General features: G+C 43.9%; 1 protein-coding gene across 2 annotated transcripts in view; it reads left to right on the forward strand.

Annotated features, from left to right (window-relative positions):
- The first annotated feature begins 5,653 nt into the window (after positions 1 to 5,653).
- Positions 5,654 to 21,085, forward strand: part of Nedd9 (neural precursor cell expressed, developmentally down-regulated 9) — a 175,505-nt gene continuing 160,073 nt past the window's right edge. Inside the window, exons 1-2 of one of the 2 annotated variants that reach the window (XM_075969834.1) lie at positions 5,654 to 5,832; positions 12,327 to 12,537. The gene's annotated coding sequence lies outside the window, so the exon portion shown is untranslated. The remainder of the gene's footprint in view (positions 5,833 to 12,326; positions 12,538 to 21,085) is intronic. The other variant, XM_075969831.1, reaches the window with a different exon arrangement.

The following is a 21,085-nucleotide window of genomic DNA, read 5'->3' on the forward strand; positions in this document are numbered from 1 at the left end:
GATAGTTTTTTGAGACAGGGTTTCTCTGTATAATAGTGCTGGCTGTTCTGGAACTCACTTTGTAGTCCAGGCTGGCCTTGAACTCACAAAGATCTACTGCCTCTCCCTCCTGTGTGCTGAGGTAAAAGGTATGCACCACTACCACATGGCTAATGTTGTTTTTTTATAAAAGAAGCAAAAACATTCAGGGAGACATTGAAGCAGAGTATAAGTTATAAAGAGATTCGTGTTTGCTGGACGCCTGAACACGAAGAGATATGTTTTCAGTGAATCGGAATCTTGTAGAGCGCCCACCAACTGTCTCTTATAAAGAACTCAGTCTTCCTTCTGCTGTCCTGTGGTCATGCTTCCTCACACAGTTGCCTCAAAGCCAGGACAGTTTCATCTTTGCAAATGTCTCTTACCTCCCAATAACCATTCATGAAAACGGTGGCCACTGATGCCATTCTCAAGTAGTGATGTTTCATTCTATAATTGGAAGGAGTAAAGAAGCTGGGTGTTGGTGCATGCCTTTCATCCCAGCACTCAGAAGGCAGCGGCAGGCAGATCTCCTTGAGTTCGAGGCCAGCCTGGTCTATAGAGCGAGTTCCAGGACAGCCAAGGCTATACAAAGAAACCCTGCATTGGAAAAAATGGGCAGAATGAGAAGCAAAGCTCTCTTCTGGTTCATCGTATTTATAAAGAGTAGAAGTTTATTTTCCCAGTGGATTGAGAGGTTGCAAGTGTGGATGGCAGCTCCGCTTGGTTTATGCTCAAGGCTCTCCTGTGCATTGGTTTATGCTCCTGTGCATTGGTTTATGCTCCTGTGCATTGGTTTATGCTCCTGTGCATTGGTTTATGCTCCTGTGCATTGGTTTATGCTCCTGTGCATTGGTTTATGCTCCTGTGCATTGGTTTATGCTCCTGTGCATTGGTTTATGCTCCTGTGCATTCGACAAACTGGAGGTTATTGCTGTGAGAGGCAGAACGCAGTGCTAGCCTGAGCTGCTCTTCCTGTTTTAACGAAGTCACTAACACCACCATGGGGGCCCCATCCTTGAGACCTCATCTAATCTCAACTATCTCCAAATGGCCAACACTCTATGAGCTGAGGACTAAGTTTCTAACGTTCAGATTTGCAGCACCCAAGGGAAAGAGTTCTCTCACTAAACTATGTCTCCTCTGAGGTGGGGTCAGTGTCTTGTGGACTGGGGAATCACAAAGGCTTAGGGAAACTCCAGGGACCCTGCAGGTATTTATCGGTATTGAAAAAGCGAAAAAACTAGATCTTGAATTCAGCTTTCCCCAACTAAAAAGGAACACCACAACACCGATTCCCGTGCCTAAGCAGGAAGGAGGCAAGAAATGACAGAGAACTTCGTTCTTAGCAAACTTGCCAAGCCAACTCTTGAGCACACTTATTTGAATTCTTTAGTCAGGAGCTAATTCCCAGCAGCTGGTCACGCTTTTAGTCGTGGAAGGAAACGAGTCAAACAAACGGACTCATGCGCACATTCACAAGTCCATTACACAAGTACGTGCACAAACACACACGGACACCTTGGCCAGCCCTTTCACCCTAAGCGCTCCTCACTTTACCCTTCCCCTCCATTCCGTGCAACATTTGCGCCTTAGACCAAAGACCCATGCCAAATTCAGAGCAGTTGTCCAGGGTTTGGCTTCTGTTTAGCAGAGAGTTGTGAAGCATTTTGTGCTGCCAGGGAGACTATTGCAGATAAAATGCAGACACCCACTTCCCTGCACCCGTAGTTAGAAACTGCTTGCTTGTTCTTTGTCAGAACCATGTGTAGTTCATAAAAATTTTGACAAGCAGTCTTACCTGCTACTAATCAAACAGGGGGGGGGGGAAGCAAGGAACAAAACAAAACAAAAATCAGAAGGAAAAATTTAATATCCCAAGAGAGAAAACAGACACAGAAATCCTACTTCTTATCAACTGTGAAAAAACTATTAACTTGTTTTTTTTTTAATAATTCCGACTTATTTTTGGACAAATTCTCGGGTCTTCAGTTTGCCTTAAAAGAAACATGCTCTTTTTTCCAGTCTGAAAACCTCAACGGAGGGATAAGGAGGTGACTCAGTAGGAAAAGTTCTTCCTGGGCAAATGTGGGGATCTGAGTTCAAATCCCCAGCACCCACATAAAAGCCGGGCGTGGCAGGGCACGTCTGTAACCCTGGTGCTGAAGCAGATAGATAGGAGGACCTCAGGGCCTTGACTGGTGAGCCAGTCTAGCGAAACTGATGAGTGACAGGTTCAATGAGAGATTCTGCCTCAAAATCTAAATTGGAGAGTGATGGAGGAATGTACTCAACCTCAACCTCTGGCCTCCACATAGGTACTCATGAGCAAGCACACCTGCGCACACACACACACTCACATAGGCACACACACTCACATATGCACACATACACATGCACGTGCGTGCACACACACTCACATATGCACGCATACACATGCACGTGCGTGCACATACACTCATATGCACGTGTCCACACATATACATTCACATATGCATGCACACACATTCACAGATGCATGCACACACACAATCACAAATGCATGCACACACACACACACACCCATCTACTCTCCATACACACATCTCATCAGAGCAAGAATCGAGCATCTAGATCTGAAGCAAGATCAGTGGGTAGGCTATGAAACCTAATATTTTATGAACAAGCTGCCCACAGTGTACCAGATTATCAGGAAAATCTGATGGCATTTGTTAGGCCATAAAACTGTAAATTACATCCTAAAGCTCATATATCTAAATTATACAATAAGATTAAAGGTTCAATGAAGAAATAATCCATAAATAATGAGAAGTACATGTAGGGATACTTAAACAAAATATGTCCAGGCTTTTCTTCTGCCCCTGCAAGTTCATTAAGAGGAGTCCATGTTATTAAATAATAACTGGCAAACAGAATAATCTACTCGGCGCCTAGATGAGGTCTGGGCACATAGCATGGACTCAAGAATGGTTCATAAGAGGGAGAGGAAGAGCAGCTCGGGAGTTCCTCTGATTCACCTCTAGACACAAGCGGGAGAATAGGTGGAGATGTTTGGTGCTGGTGTGTTCACAGATCACCCTGCCGCTCTTGACCTGAGCCCTATTTCTCTATTTGCCTGAAGTGGTATCTGTTTAGTGGTAGAATATTCTTTAGTGAGTGTCTTGCCATCTCAGAAATTTCAAGATAAATGATGGGGATTTGGATTTCAGTGGAACGGTGCAAGAAATGAAAACAAAACAACAAAATAGTAGTGAGGAAGATCAAATTGATGGTGGAAGATCAATTGTATGGTCGGTATGCTTAAGGGGTGGATTTAAGCCTCAACATTACACACACACACACACACACACACACACACACACACACACAGAGTAGGGGTCACAAGTGTGTTAAAGAAAATATAAACTAGGACTGACGATATGGAGACCAAATGCAGAGTTTCCTTTGTGTTGATAAGAAACAGGTGTAGCAGGTGCTGGACATGGCTATCTTCTGAGCCAAACTGGGACTGTCTTCAGGAGTTCAGCTGGGCCTGCTTACGAAAGATCATCCCAGCTGGGCTTGTTGACTACCCTGGTTCCCACATAGAAGGGGGCAGGAGGTCATGAGACCCTCGTGAACACCCGGCCACTTCTCCCAACCAGTTTCGTGCAATTCTGTCCTAATTGCACATGGCCCAAGACGTCTCAAGGAGGGACTAGAACATAGGTGCAGGTGGGGAAGGACTAGGGGAGGGGACACTCTGTTCTACACAGCCCTGGGAAAGCCATCAACCACTTTTGGGTACAGGAGTTCCAGTGTGACTGTTTAAAGGTCACCCACATGTCTGCCCGTTATCCATGGGCATCATCCATGTCTTGTAAGTAACTCCGACAAAGTCATGGGCTCCCTCCCGAGGGTGGTCTCTAGTTTGCCATAGAAACCTCATGAGGAGCCAGGATGCCCCCACCCACCCACCGTGGGGATGGGGGGAGATTTTCAGAACAGCAGGCTGGAGCTGAGAAGGAATACGAGGTACCAGTAGATGTTTAGGAGTGCTTGTCCAAACAATCCCCCTCTTTCCTCTAATCTGTTATGTCCTCAAGTGGTTCCCTAGGCAACTCTCGGGAGTTATCAATCATCATCATTTATGCCCTGCCAATGCTTAAGGATGCATGGGCAGCCCGTTATGGTGGTTCTCCAACTGTTCCTAACCTAAGCAGTCCTAGATGCTTGTGTTATTGTCATACCCAGGGTTCCACAGTCTTCCTTTTATGCTGTCTATCCAGCGTTTTGGGTCTTCCTCTTCTCTTTATCCCGGGCACTCCTCCAAGCAGTGCTATCTTCGGGTATCCCCCGTCATTCACTCTGATAACATGGCTGACGTATCTGAAGTGCTGTTGCCATATCCTGTAGTTTACTTCCTTCTGTAGCTGGAGATGTTTCTTAATGTCATCGTTGCGCAGCCTATCTCTTCATGTGACGCCTAGACTCCTCCCGAGACACGCCATCTCAAACACATTCAGCCGCTGTTCTGAGGGGCGTTTCATTGTCCAGGTTTCGGAGTTGTGAAGAAGGCAGCTCAAGACCAGGGTCTCACATACTTGTCATTTTGTTGGCATTATTGTCTCTTACTGACCAAACCTTTCCTAGGGCCTGGAATGTAGCCCTTGCTATCCCTAATCCGTATCTATCCCTAGCTCTCAGGAGTAGCAAACAGAAAAGAAAAGATAAAAACAAGGACCTAGGCTGAAAGATACAAAATTGGCCCTGATAATACTATCAAACACTCACGTCGTTCTTATTTTATGCCAGATTTTAACCCATTCAATTATTATTCATATATATGAATAATATAATATTTATATGTATAAATATTAAGTATTTATATATATAATTATTTTCCCCATTGCTCAGGTGAGTACACTGAGGCCTGAAGGCCCCAAAAGTGTGCGACACAGAGCATAACTCTGATGGGAGGGGCAGTTCACGCATCCGCTACTCAGAAGTGCAGAAGAGGAAAACAGGGCTGGGCCTAGATAGCTTTCAACTCCCTTCCACTGTTCAAATCTTTGCTTCTTACTACATTGGAAGTTCAAGATTCATTAGGGACACAGCCCCTAGCTAATCACCTATTATGCCCCACAAGCTCAATAAATACTTACCATGGGTAAGAAGGCACCACATCAATTTACAGTAAAAACACCCAGAACAAATTTAGTTCACATAAACAAAAAAATACCAAGTCCTGCTGACTTTTAAAATAGCCTATATTTTGCTGCGCTGCAGCCCAGACAGGCTATTTCAAGAGAATTTAATCTCAACCTTAAGATCACCTGTGTTCCAAATTACAGAAAGGCCTCCTATACGAAGGTAACAAAATGAGTTTTGTTACCTTACTCAAAATTACAAAGTACCTCTAACTTAAAAGAAAGTCTGAAAGAGGAAAAAAAAGTAGAAGGAGGAGGAGGAAGATGAGAAGGAAAAGGAAGAGGAAGAGGGAGAAAGAAGAGGAGATGCAGGTGGAGGCAGAGGTGGAGGTGGAGGCAGAGGTGTTGGTGGAGACAGCGGTACAGAGGGGAAATGGACTAAGACAACATCACCTCTCAGCAACAGGAAGGAAAACCCCACACACGCACAAGCCGCTCACATCCTACGGGTGTGGTTGCTCAGTAGAGAAGAGCTGTCAGCTGCCTTTAGATGCAAGGAGGGCAGCTGCAGAGAGATAAGCATAAGAACACAGAGGGACTAGCTCCGGTCCCTGCCAGCCCACCCAGGAGAGAGCAAGGTGACCAGGCTCACAAGATGGTCTATTCACTGTGGGTTTGCCTTCGGGTGAGTGCCTTCCACTTGCTGTGATTTGGGATGAGGGTAGGGTTGGAATGCATCCAGATTCTTACTTCCTGTGTTGGTGTCAGACATCCGGGCATGTCTCTACTGTTAACACCCCTTAACAGCGGTGGGGGGGGGAGGTCAGCCAGCCCAGGAGGCGGTTGGTTCTATGTCATGTAAAAGTCTGAGGACTCTTACTCTTTAAATCTTCCTATTTCAACACTTCCTGGTATAAATACAGGCATTTTCCCTCCCTATTGTCTTCATAGAACTTACCCTGGAGGAGATAAAGCTCTTAAATTATTTTAGTCCTTTAAGCATAGATTACAAACATTTGTGTCTATGTTGTTTTCAGTCTCTCTCGGGGCAACAAATTGTGACTGATACTGGGTTCTGTGTGTGTCCCAACTCCGAAGTGAAGCTCTTGTTAGATTCTCTTTACGGAGGAAGGAGTTCAAACTGCACTGTTTTACTCGCTTCATTGGGCCAATCTGATAACTCCAACCTTACATTTCTCCGCATTCAGTTATTTAACTCCCTTTATTTCCTCTTCTTTCTTCTTGTCTGTCTTTTTGTCTTTTATCTTTATTAGATGCAAAGGGTTTGAAGGAACCCCCTTTTTTTCTGGAATGCCTTTAAAATGAAGAACACATACAAAGGAAAACGTCATATATATTGTAAACTATGAAGACACTGGACACTGGCTTTTTTCTAAGATAAGGGAGAATGGAAAGATGGACCAGTCTGTCAAACTTCCTTTGGGATGCTTCTCTTTTCCCCAGAATTTGCTTTCCCACTTGGAACCAGGTGTGAAGTACTGCAGCCCAACCAAATGCCTTTTCTCTTTGTCTCAATTTTGTTCTAAGCTTTGTTGTTTTCAAGGGCATTCTCATCTACGAATGGGAGTAAGAACAGAGGAAGGGGAATGTGCAATCAGGTTTGAATTAGAGTCCCACCTTATCTCATCAGTGAGTTAATTTATTTAACTGCTATCTAGAGAGTGCTCACTATTGCCAGTCAGATTTTAAGACAAAACCTGTAGAAATGAGAACAAACCTAGACTCCAGGAGAGAAGCAGATATTAATAAATACAGAGAGGAAAGAATTGCTTTCTTCTGTACTTCAAAGTTCCTTGCCTGGATAGTCTGTGAACTAACTTGGCATATTAACCAGAGAAAAACAAATTTAATTATATGTTACATAAAGCTAGCAGGCTCAAAGCAGGCAGGTGAGCGAGGCTCATGTATCATCCTGAACTGCAGGAGGAATCGAGGGCTCTGGATTGCTAGTGGCTGGGGGACAACAATGTGACAGTGAAGAGAAAAGCCTGCTTGTGACTTGATATCCCGAGAATCCTAGTGAAAATGGGAGGAGGGTAATATTTCTCAGACTTAATAGACATCTTTGTCATGGGTCAGAGTCTCTGTTGATTTAGTCATTTTCCTGGGACAGAGAGCAAGATGCATTAATAAGCAGTTTCTTTCTTTCTTTCTTCCTTTCTTTCTTCTTTCTTTCTCCTTCCTTCCTTCCTTCCTTCCTTCCTTCCTTCCTTCCTTCCTTCCTTTCCTCTTTTTACAGACATAGTTCCTTTTATAAACAAGCAAATGACAACGCTTCCATAAATGTAATTTCTCAAGATCACCCCTCAAAGTAGACACAAGCCATAGGGGCCTAGTTTCTATGGTATATTTCAATGGCTTCCTACAGTCATGTTTTGAGGTATTGTGTCCTGAACCTCACTGAAAATAACCCAAATGTGATGTGGGCTGGAACATATTCTAAGGAGCAATAATCTATCTTGGTCAGTATGGTTGTGTAAGGAACATGGAGATGAAAACTGGGTAAGTTGAGGGGGGGCTTCAGGAGGCAGTCAGAGGGCAGAGGAATCAGCCACACGAAACTCTGAGATGAGAGATTCACTGTCAAATGAAGAGAGGCTGGTAAGAATAAAAAGACGGACTCAAGGTGAGCCCGGGTTATGGAGAAACGCAGGTGGTGCTTATAATGCTACAGGCCCGTGGTACTCGACCTGGGAGTTGCAGCGACCCCTTTGGGATGTTGAACACACCTTTCACAGGGGTCACATAACATATAGATATCCTGCAAGCAAATATTTACATGATAATGTATAACAGTAGGAAAGTTACAGTTATAAAGTAGCAACAAAAATAGTTTTATGACTAGGAGTCACCACAACATGAGGAACTGTACTAAAGGGTCACAGCGTTAGGAAGGTTGGGAACCACTGCTGCAGGCTATGCATTGTATGTATATGATACAGCCTCTTGTTTCTGCAGCCATGATGAATGAAATAGCACAAGACTCCAACAAAAACTAACTAGATATTGCATCAAGAGGTGCAGGGAACAAGGAAGGGTGTTACTGGGGTCAAATCGTGTTGTAAGAATGAGCCCTCTGATGATGAAAGGTACATTACAATAAATGCTAAACCACCAGCAGGTAACTGATTATCAAGTACCATGTACATTGGGTATGCCATGCTGGGATCTGATTGGCAGCTGGTTCTCTCAGTATCACCATGCACAGAGAGTGATGTGGTGTAGAGTGGTGTAGTGACTGTGCTCTCTCCGGGGGACAGTACTTTTCAGCTCCAACAGTATGTGATAGGGCCATCACTGTATACACAACCCATCACTGACAAATGCTATTTGGCATGTCACTGTTATGTCTTATAATATGTCATATTATTCAATGGCCATCTGCCCTTGTCTAGAGACATTTTGGTTTTGAGATCTCACCTGTCTATTCAAAGGGCTGCAGTGGGGGTGGGGTGGGTGATATTCTTCATTCCTTTCATGTCATCCCAGAGAGAGGGCACAAGTAAGATCTCAAAAAAATCTCCCTGGGACGTGATCTCTCCAAAGGTTCATAGCCAGCTATGCTTAACTGACACCTCCTTGACTGATCTGTCTCCTCCAGAAATCATTAGAACAAAATTTCCAGGGTGTGGAACATACCATCATTTTACATGGTACAAAATAGCAGCTAGGGCCTTAATCCATTTGAGTTTATATAATTTTTTTTTTAGCATTTCATCTATTTTGGCCTACTGATTTAAGCCCCAGCAATAATTTTCAATGTGTATTAGCAAAGTCTGTTTGGCCTCATCTTCTCTTCTTTCAAAATATGCATGGCCTTATCTCTATAGATAGATAGATGATAGATAGATAGGTAGATAGATAGATGATAGATAGATAGGTAGATAGATAGATGATAGATAGATAGATAGATAGATAGATGATAGAATGAGTTCATACACTCACACATGTGTGAGATATATAAATAGATTATACACTCATATCTGTGTGTGTGTGTGTGTGTGTGAGAGAGAGAGAGAGAGAGAGAGAGAGAGAGAGAGAGAGAGAGAGAGAGATTTGCTAACCGAAAATAAATGCAATCTTACTATATAACTTCTGTGACTTGGTCTTTGACTTAACATTGTTTCCTGGGGTTAGACATGTTAATACAAAGGTCAATAATGGTCTAGGATAGCTCAGTGATAGAACCATTAGCTAACTTGTGTAAAGCCGGAGTTTTACCTTCAGGCCCCAGGATATGAGAGAGAGAGAGAGAGAGAGAGAGAGAGAGAGAGAGAGAGAGAGAGAGAGAGAGAGAGAGAGAGAGATTTTGATTGACTGATTGGTGATTGATCGGTGGTTAATTTTACAACAGCATAACAGTCTATCACGTGACTTCATGACAGTCTGTTTTCTTTATGAATTTATATGCTAAGCAATTGGCAACGATGCAGGCTCTGAGCTGGGATGTCAAAAGGGCACCATGGCTCTCAAATTCTCCATCTCTCCAACACAAAATATTGAAATATTGTCAGCAGAGGAGTAAGGATTATCCTGAAGTTAGAGACAAACTTTAGAGCTCAAAGTAGCAGGGCCCCCTGCCATCCTGCACTGGGAAGCTGAGGCAGGAGGTTGAGAGCTGGGTGGCCTGAGCTACTTAGTAAGATCCTATCAAGGACAAGAGCAAGAGCGAGAGGATGGGGGAGGGGAGAAAATGAAACAGGTTAAGTAGACACTAGGAGGGAAAGAATTAGAAGTTTGAGAGATAGGAAGGAGCTGGCTGGGGCGGGCTGAAACACTTTTAAGTAGACACTAAGAGTGGATGAATTAGGAGCTTGAGTGACAGGGAAAGGTGTTATCAGAGGAGAGATGAGAGGTAAAATGGGAGGAGGAAGAAGGGAAAGATGAAGATACCTTGGAATGTGAAAAAGAAAAAGACTGTGCTTGGCCCAACCTATGCAGGCTTGGGGAAATTACAGCTTTCACTTTTACCATCCACTTCCCCTCACACAAAGCCCATAAACCCTCAGCTTAGGGGTCCGTGTAAAATGCCTCCCTTCCAGAAGCCTGGGCCCCAGACCAGCAGATCAGGTGTTGAGCGCTGGCCACTTCGCTTGATACTAGAAGAGAGGCAGATCTCCTACGTGCTCACTTGCAAGCTTCTCATGGCTGTGTTCGCTGCAGCCGCCTTTCATTGCCGCCCCCGGGGGCTGTGCTGCGAATCACGCCATCATCCAATGGTATTGCCTGTGGATCTCGAGGACCTTTTGACCACTTTCCATGACTCTGAATTCCCCACCCACTGTCTCCCTTGCAGTGAGAGGAAACACGTAGAGGAAGTGAGACTGTGAGTGGTTCCGTGTGGCTCTGGGAAACAAGAGTCGCAAGCTGGAGCCTTGGGTCATACAGAGGGATCACAGCTTCAGAAGTCATACTCAGGGGCTGACCGGAAGCTGTGGTTCGCTGCTGCTGCTCAGCATCACGAGAGAAGATCCAAATACAAGGAGATAACAGGGGAGCCACACTGAAAACCACAAGCGTGGTGTGGTTTCTATTGAGTGTGTATTAATTTCACAGCACCAGAAGCTGAACAGTCCTAATTTGGGCCTTCCTAATTTGAGGACCATCCTTATATATATGTAACATGAGGACCTGCTTGTTGAGGTTTCTGTCCTTCCTTCACAGTTCCCGTCTGGTTGTCCTGCCTATACTTCCTGCCTGGCTACTGGCCAATCAGCATTTATTTAAAACATACTTGACAGAATATAGAATTGTCCCACAGCATATATACAAAGTGTGGGGGTGGGGAGAGAGGGTTTGCTTTAATGTAGGAGTTGACAAGCCTCAGGCCAGTAGGATGCTGCATTTCAAGCCCGAGGCCTTTGTCTAGTTAGGTCTGCAAGTGATTGGATGTGCTCCCCTCCCTCGATATTGTGCATAGCCATTTTAATATATTCACAATCTATTGATTTAAATATAAATCTTATAAGCATACCCAGAGTAATTATCAATATATTTTACATATATATGTATTATATATGTATATAATACATGTATATGATGTATATATACCTAACCAAGTTGATGCATAAAATTAACTGGCTCAGATTATGTCCTGCTTTTCAGAAACTTGACAATCATTTCTTTACAATTGTTACTTGTTGAGAGCCTAGTATGATTCCTAGGAATGTATCATCAAGTCAGCAGACAAGCCCCATCCTCAAGTGGATCATGTATGAAGGTGGGAGAGGAGGGCCAAGTAAAAAGGACTGAAGTATTTACAGTAGACTTCAGACCTCCGAAAGTTCTGTGAGCTCAGTTCATGCCAATCAAATTGGAATTTTCCCTTTCAAAGCATAATGGAATAGACCAAGGAAAGGAGTGAAGATTTTTTTACTTAATGGACTTTGTTGTCTCAGGGCTAACAGACCTAAGGGTTATGAGAATGAGAAGCACCTTCCAATACCTACACACAGCATGACATCCATTATGCAGAGAGTGAACAATTACACGCAATTTCACTGAAAATAAAATGCCCAGAGTCGTTTGTGCATGCTTATTTCAGGTTCTTCACAATTTCTCTAATTTTTTTTTATGACCTGCTGGTTCAAAGAACCACCTCAGAGGTGACTGTTTTGGGGCTATATAGAAGGAAAGGCTCCCAGTGTGTGCTGGGTTTCTCTGCATGGCTATTTATTTCATTGGCTTCTTTTTGGTGTGTATGTGTGTGTGTGTGTGTCTGTCTGTCTGTCTGTCTGTGTTAAAAGAGAGCAGCCACATCAAGGCATTAGTTCATGTTCTTCAGAATTGGGAATCTATTTGCTGACAATGAATGTGTCTGTGCTGGCCAGCTATGAAACGACACACATGGCCATGGGCAAAGGAATAGAACAAAAAAATCACCAACCCTCTCTTAAGAAATGTGGCTGTTGAGGGCAGCAGGCCACCATCTGCTGCAGTTTAGATACTGACCCCAAAGGTCCTCATGTTAAAGGCCTTCATTGTGCTCTTGAGAAGGTGGAACCTACAGGGGGTGAGGGCTATCAGTAGGAATTAGGTCACTGGAGGCATGCCCTTGGGGGGGGATTGGGGCACCAGGCATTTCTTTTGTTTTCTGATCTGAATGTTGGTGGTCCTCTTTGCCACATGTTCCTGCTATTAGATGCAGCCTTGTTACAGGTCCAAAGCAACAGAGCACCTAAGCATGGGGAGTACTGGTGACTTTTCTGAGTGCTGTGACAGAATACTTGGCAAAGCTAATGGCTCAAGCCAATGAATGTGTCTTCCGATGGTCATTGGAAGGAAGAAAACCTGGCATCAGGAGTGGCTCTGGCTGGGGAGGCAGGAGCCTGAGGTGGCTGGTCACGTTGCATCTGCAGTCAGGAATCAGGTAAATGCTGATGCTCAGTTGGCTTCCTCCCCTTATCCTTTCTGTTCAGTCTCATACTCCAGACCACTTGTGTCTTTTATTCTTAGTTAAACTCAGAAAAGACTCTCACAGGCACAAGCTAAGATATATCACAGGCACACACTAAGATATATCACAGACACACACTAAGATACATCACAGGCACACACTAAGATATATCACAGGCACACACTAAGATACATCACAGGCACACACTAAGATGTATCACAGGCACACACTAAGATGTATCACAGGCACACACTAAGATATATCACAGGCACACACTAAGATGTATCACAGGCACACACTAAGATACATCACAGACACACACTAAGATACATCACAGACACACACTAAGATATATCACAGGTACACACTAAGATATATCACAGGCACACACTAAGATACATCACAGGTACACACTAAGATATATCACAGGCACACACTAAGATACATCACAGGTACAAGCTGAGATATATCACAGGCACACACTAAGATACATCACAGGCACACACTAAGATATATCACAGGCACACACTAAGATGTATCACAGGCACACACTAAGCTATATCACAGGCACACACTAAGATACATCACAGGTACACACTAAGATATATCACAGGTACACACTAAGATATATCACAGGCACACACTAAGCTATATCACAGGCACACACTAAGATATATCACAGGCACACACTAAGATATATCACAGGCACACACTAAGATATATCACAGGCACACATTAAGATATAGCACAGGCACACACTAAGATATATCACAGGCACACACTAAGATATATCACAGGCACACACTAAGATATATCACAGGCACACACTAAGATATATCACAGGCACACACTAAGATATATCACAGGCACAAGCTGAGATGTATCACAGGCACACACTAAGATGTATCACAGGCACACACTAAGATATATCACAGACACACACTAAGATACATCACAGGCACACACTAAGATATATCACAGGCACACACTAAGATATATCACAGGCACACACTAAGATATGCCTCATTGGTGATCCAGTTGGTTTGCTAGCGCAGATTAACAATCACAAGAACTGAAAACTCTGGAACTGTGGGCCAAAATAACCCTTTCCTTTTGTCACATTGACTGTCTGAAGCCTTGGTTGTATAGTTGGGACAGGAGCGGTGCTTCATCCCAAGGTTTCAGTGAGGACTGGAAAGACCACAGGATCATATTGCACAGTGCACTTCAGAGTAAAAGTTTAGTAAGGAGACCATGGTTATGACTAATAGCTTATCTTCTCCAATATGGAGTCCCTTCTGTCAAGAATCTCTCCCATTTGGGTGTCATGTTTTCTCTCTACTGTTTGTTTGTTTGTTTTCTGAGTAGCCAAAAAGGGCAACTTTGCCCTCACACTCCTCACTCAAGTCCAGCCTGGTGTGGGCTTCCTCCTTTAGTAACTGTGTGTGTGTGAAATACAGGAGTCAATGTGATCTGAATGCCCACCAGTAGGACTCTAATAAACTATATTTAGCAGTTCACTCTGGAGTAGTATGCTACTGTTAAAAACAACAGGGGAGCTGGGTGGTGGTGGCGCACGCCTTTAATCCCAGCACTCAGGAGGCAGAGGCAGGTGGATCTCTGTGAGTTCGAGGCCAGCCTGGTCTACAAGAGCTAGTTCCAGGACATTTTAGGCTCCAGAGCTACAGAGAAACCCTGTCTCGAAAAACCAAAAACAAACAAACAGGGGACAGGGATATGAAGATATGAGTGCCAAGTTTAAATGAACAAACAGTAAAACATTCAGTGTAATACCAGTTTCTAAGATTTATTTGTTTTGTGGATATGGGAGATCTGCCTACATGAATGTATGTATAACTTTTATGTGTCTGGCGCCTGTAGATGTCAGAAGGGGGGTTTGGATCCTTTAGAACTGGACTTACGGATATGAGCTCTGTGAGTACTGGGAACGAAACCTAGGTCCTTTATATGAACAAGTGCCCTTATCTACTGAGCCATCTGTTTGGCCCCATAAGACTAGATTTTTAAAATGAATTTTTTTTATCTCTTACTTTAGGCAACAAAAATCTAACAAGAGAGTTGGAGCTGGCTTACAGTTTCAGAGGGTTAGTCCATTTTCATCATGGCAGGGAGCATGGTGGTAGGTGGGAAGACAGGAAGCTGGAGAAGTAGCCCAGAAACTACATTCTGATCTGCAGTAGGGAAACAGAAAAAGAGAGAGAGAGACAGAGACAAGAAGACAGACAGACAGACACACACAGAGCCTGACTTATACAGACTTTCGAAATCTCAGAGCCCAACCACAGTGACACACTTCCTCCAACAAGGCCATACCTCCTTCAACAGTCCTCCAACGGGAAACCAAGCATTTGAATATATGAGCCGATAGGGGTTATTCTTATTCAAACCACCACACATACTAAGAATTGTTAAATTTTATAGTAAGTCTCAGATCTTTATTTTTGATCACTCTTGTTCATTTGGTAACCAATATCTGCCAAAATAGAACAGAAAGAGAAAAAATTTTCAAAGCTACAGAGAAGCAATAACATACATTCTGCCTAAGGAGACCCCTTTCTTTGCAGTGTGGGAACAGTCAGGAAACAATTGGCAGCAGTGTGCATCGAGACAGGATGCTGGAATTCAGGAGACGGACAGATACAAATGAACTGGAATAAGACTGATGCGATTAAGGAAGCCAGTAGCAGCCCCGGGTTCAAATTCCACCTCTGCCACAAGTTCCCTGCAGCCAGTCAATCTCTGATTTGCAGAGGATATGATAAGTCCTATCACACTGGCAGTTTTGAATATGAGCTAATATGCAGACACACACAAGATGCTTCCAACTATATCTGAGATACGAAGGTGCTTGATCATATTCCTGTGTAGAAGAGAGCAGAGGACAGCTTCCTCAAAGAGAAGGTACGAGTACGAGGCTGGAGTGTGACTTAGTAGAGTGCTTACCTATCATGCTCAAAGCCCTCCCTAGATTCAATTCCCCAGAAGCAGATAAGCCAAGTATGGTGATACAGACCTACAATCCTAACACTCGGGAGTGGGTGCAGGAGGATCAGATGTTAAAGGTCATTCTCAGCTACAAAGTAAGTTTTCAGGTCAACCTGGGATATGAAAGGGAGACAAGGATTTGGAGAGAGAGAGAGAGAGAGAGAGAGAGAGAGAGAGAGAGAGAGAGAGAGAGAGAGAGAGAATGAGAGAGAGAGAGAGAGAATGAGAGAGAGAGAGAGAGAGAGAGAGAGAATGAGAGAGAGAGAGAGAGAGAGAGAGAGAGAGAGAGAGAGAGAGAGAGAGAGAGAGAATGAATTACATTGGAATCAGAGACCATTGGAAAACAAGACAAAGTCCAAATGCATCTAGAATATTCAGTTCAATTCAGCTCAGCCTCAGAGCACACAGTCATGTAATGTCTAGGGCTGCTGAGGACAACTGGAGTAGAGAGGAGGGCAGTCTTGAAGCAGTTTTGTTCTTACACAGACCAACCTGTGGTCACCAGCCATTGGTCACCAAACATGTCTGGATCTCTGCAATGTGCTGAGCACTGATGAACCCAACACAGACATGACCACCACCAGCACGAACTTTTCCTAATGGATTAAAGTTGGAAAACTGCTGGGCTCATTCGCTCTGGTGTGTGTTGACTTGTACTCTGCATGGTTCATTAATGAAGAGAAAGATTCGGTGTAGTAGGCTTTTAACAGTGATAGTGCCTTACATTTATCTATTACGTGTGTGTGTTCTCTCATGAGCACATGTACGAACAAAGCAACATGGGTGTGGAAGTCCGAGGACAACTTTTGGGGGTCAGTTTTCTCCTTCCACCGTTTGAATTTTGGGAACTAAACTCCAGTCATGAATCATGAAAATAAAAAGTATTGCTAGATTCATTATATTCATTATTTATAAAGCAAATAGATCTTCATTGCTTTGCCCTTTTTGAATATATGTTTAGGTCTCTGATTCACCTCCATCCGTATCTCTCCCTCTCGAAGTGCAAACATTCTCTAAAGACCAATGCCCAAGACAAAGAGCTGAGTGCCAGGCTGCCCATGAAACATTATACCCATGGCTTCCCCTTGGCTAACACCTTGCAGTGACTGCCTGACTCTGACCACACTTGGGAAAAGCCCTGGGGAAAGCCAAAACTGAGCTTTCTGAAGCCCTGGGAACTCTGATGAGGACCCCAAGTTTGTGTGCAGGAGGGCCAGGCAGATGACACCAGAAAGGCTAGTAGCTCCATTTACAGAATTCTAGGGACTCCTTGGTTCTGAGGGTGTATCATTCAGTCTTAACATCGCACTGCCACAGATGGAGCTGAGAGTTTGGTCTCCTGGGAAGAGTTAAAAGTCAGACAGGAGCATCCTAAGAATTTCCACAGCAAGCCTTCTAGGAGAAGCAGAGAGAGAGAGACTCGCTAATTGTAGTTTACTCCGAATCTAACTACAGTCTAGCACTTATGGGGAGAGATCAGAAGGTTTCTATGATGATCAGTGGTGGGGGAATGCGAGCATGGTGGGCTCCTTCAGCGAGGAGAAAACTGCATTGGGAGATAAGTCAAATTTCCTTTCTCTGAGATTCTTTCCAACAGTAAAAATTGTTAAACCATATTTGTGCTGGCTGTATATTTCAAAAGTTCAACCACCTAATGGCTTTCACAGGCACCCGGTTCTGCACTGCCCTGCCTGGGTTGCCAACATTTCCTTGATGAAGCCTGATTACAATAGAAAGGAATGCTATTCTTCTCCAGCCACGGGGAAGGATCTGTCTTCCTTTGTCCCAGAAACTAAATCACTAGCTGTGACAGAGGCCTTGACCTAAATTTTAATTGATGTCCATGGCCTGTTTAGACCACTGTGTGCAACTCAGACAGTCCCAGGAGGAAGGATTAAGGCGGCCACAATAAGGAAAAGGCTGATATTTTGACTCACCATTCATGGAATTTATGGCAATGCCCGTTCTGCCTGTAATTTAGCTTTCTCTGGTTTGGCTCTTGGGGCCATCCTTTCTTCTTAAAGTTCGGTAGAGTAAAAATTAGGTTTCTATTTTATGTTTAAGTGTTCTCTTTAATCCTTGCTCTAATGAACATCATTAATTTAGCCAAAACATTGATTTAACGTGCCGTGATGGCTCTTGCCTGTAATCCCAGTACTTGGCAGACTGATTCCAGAGGACTTCTGTAGGTTCAGGTCTAGCCTGAGCTACATAGTGAGTATAGGCCACCCAAAACTAAGTGAGACCCTGTCTCAAAACAGCAAAAATAGCAACAGCCAATGTTAGCATATTAATTTATTGTATGCTCACTCAGCACATTAACCCCTATCATTTTATTGGCTTCTCTCTCAGTGGGTCTAGTAATTGTTGGTTGTATCCTTCTCTTTACTGATAATGAGGCTCAGGAGATTGCAGCAGGGGAGGGGAGCAGCTGATCAGATGATGCAGGTGTGACTGGAACCCAGGGCTTCTGTCTAAGGACTTGCTGAAGAGTTCAGCCAGTGACAAGGTGACTCTTTGCCAGGGTCTTGGCACCATTTATATCTTTGTCGTGAAGACACCTGTTTCCCTCAGACTAGCATGCCTTTTGTTTCAAGGTGCGGGAGTCTTTTTCATTTCCGTGTCTCCTGCTTTATCCCCTCCCCTACCAAATACTGGCTGCTAGAGTTATCCTGTATGAAAAGTTTCCATATGTATAAAGTGTTCCTTGGAGACCACCAGCTTTTCTTCCTAGATCCTGTTCCTTTACCCTTCTCTTTCTGTCACCCATGATGGTGAAGGTTTTTTTTTTTTTAAAGCACATCCATAGGTTTCCCCAATTTTACTTTACCGAAACTGGACTAGCAAGGACAGATTTGATCCTCTGGCTATCAGTCATTATAACTCCAAGCCACAGTGCTCCTGGCCTTCCCATTCAAAGGAGTATTTTATATTGTAATAAGCTCTGCTTTTCTAGAAAATTTCAAGAGAAATTCTAGAGAATTTCAAGGAGTAGAAGGAGGTGAAGGCATCTGTGTTTCCCCATCCCCGCTGTCTACCATCAGGCAGCCTGGGCTCTGACAAGCTATCATCCCACGGCAATATCATCATCATCGTCTCCTCGGTATGGCTCATCCCAGACAGACCTTCAACAGGAATAGATTCCCTTTGAAAGAAATGCAAGAATAGATCTGAGAAAGGCTGTGGGAGGCTGAGGTCACAAAAGTAGTAACATTGGGTTTCCTGAGATCGTTATTTCTCAACTCCCCCTCCCACTCCTCAAGCCTTCTGATTAATAGAGACACCCTGTTTCCATGGAGGAACATCAAATGACCCAGTTGCAGGTGGGTAGGAGAAAATATGGCCACCATCAAAGAAGGGCTCCTGTAAACTGACTCTTCTGAACATCCCACTTGCCATGCTGAACTTCCTCACTGTTGCCTACTGTGACTGTAGACCTTCCAAGCTGGGAAGATAGAGGCTATACGAGTCAAGAGAGAGGAAATGCAGGAGCTCCTCTCGTCTTGGAAAGAATCTGTCATAATAGATAACATTGTAAAATCAACAAACAGGGTGCAGAATGAGTTCCATGCTATAGCTCTCTCTTCTTCTCAAAGATACTTCCATTTCTCAGGGACATTCTGCTGGTTGGTGCAACTGTGGTATTCGGCGAGGATGTGGGAGGGATGGGGGAGTGCATATTGATATAATAATAGGCTATGCAGTGCGCCACGTGTTCTAAGAAGACATACCTGCCCTGATTCAGAGCCACCCAATGAGGGAAGTAGCAGTCCTACAGTTTTAGAGTATACGTAGGTGTTGAAAACCAGCCATTCTGCATGAACCCATACACTGGTTATGCCAAAGGCCTGTGTGGTCTTTGAGTAGTTTCTTAACCTCCTCGTGAATTAGCTTTCTCGCCTTTAAATAATAATGCCATAGCTACCTTAAATATTACTTTAAATAGTAAATGCCATATACCTTTGGGAAGGGGATTCCCAAGGCCACCCTCAGGTAGAATGGTTGGATAACACACAGGGCTCAGCATGCAGTTACACCCACAGCGAAGGGATGCTACATCAAGAGGACACTTGCCAGGATCCACAAAGGAAGGGGACCTGGCATCAGCTACCGGGACTCCTGTCCCCATGGAGTCATACAGGATGCACGTGACTCTCCGAACAATGACTTACGTCGGATATGGAATTTTTGTCTCTCTGGGAAGCTCATTAGAAACTTGGTGTCAGAGTATTGATTGGGGCTGGTCATTTAGACACACTCTGTATTAAACACAATTCCAGACCCCTAGAAGAAAAGCAGGTTTTTGGCATAAAGTACATTGTTTCTACATATAGCTAAGTGTGTATGGAACAGTGGGAGTCTTTCACGAGTCCTCAGATATAAGCCAAGGGTCAGCCTTACAAGCAGGGTTTCCTGAGGACGGTGGTCTCATGCCTGCCACGTTCTTGCTTCTCTGCCTCAGTGGGTTGATGGGAAATTAGATGATGGATGTGTATCCTCACACCACTACCTTATACTTGATAAACTCTAAAACTTTTTAAGTAACTACTAGTAAATGAGGCAGAATTACTGAGACTTAAAATTACTACAGAGCCAAAGTTTGCTAACTAGAGATTGAATCCCCACCTCTCTGACTAAAATCTACCTACCCATGCACTGGTTCACTCCACTCTAACATGAACAAAATGGCCTCCTTCTTCAAATCACTACATAAGGGGCTTGGTAGCTCTCTCTTCTCTCAGGGTTTCAGTGGAAGACGCCTTTAAGTGTGGGTGATGATATAGAGCGCATAGCTTCCTCAGGCTGCAAGCAATAGCACACTATGGTGCGGAGTCCTCATTGGTTAAACCTATTCAGAGTATGTTCCAATTTGATTTCTTGTTGCTCTGATAAACATCATGACCAACTTAGGGGGTGGTAGGGAGAGGCTTTACCTGGCTAACTCTTCCAGGTACAATCCAGCATTGAGGGAAATCCAGGGAAAACCAAAGCATAAAGCCTGGTGGAATATTGCCTATCGGCTTGTCTCTCTAGCTCAGACTCAGCCAGCTTTCTTCTACATCCCAGGACCACCTTCCCAACAATGGTATCACCCACATCAATCAACAGTGAGAAAATGCCCCACAGACATGTCCACAGTCTGTCTGATCCAGGGAGTCTCCCAATTAAGACTCCCTTAGATAATAACTCTAGGCTATGTCAAGTCAACAGCTGAAGCTAACTAGAAGAGAGTAAGTTTATGGGCTACAACTTTAATGAACCAAGAAAGCATAGTTGGGACTCTGTCCCATCTTTCCCACTCAATTCGTCATGCTTTCCTGAGGCTCCTTATTTTTCAGTTATGTATCCCTGATACGCCAAGAATTTCTTCTAGTAAGATCTAAATGGTAGATCTATGAAAATTAGAAATTATTCAGCTGCAAAGCATTTTAGGCTTAAATATACCTTGAGAAGAACTTTCCCTTGTTCACTTCCCTACCCCATGGAAACCATAGTCAATTTCACCTTTCATACA

The sequence above is a fragment of the Microtus pennsylvanicus genome, chromosome 4 (assembly GCF_037038515.1).
Source record: "Microtus pennsylvanicus isolate mMicPen1 chromosome 4, mMicPen1.hap1, whole genome shotgun sequence".
Lineage (NCBI taxonomy): Eukaryota > Metazoa > Chordata > Mammalia > Rodentia > Cricetidae > Microtus > Microtus pennsylvanicus.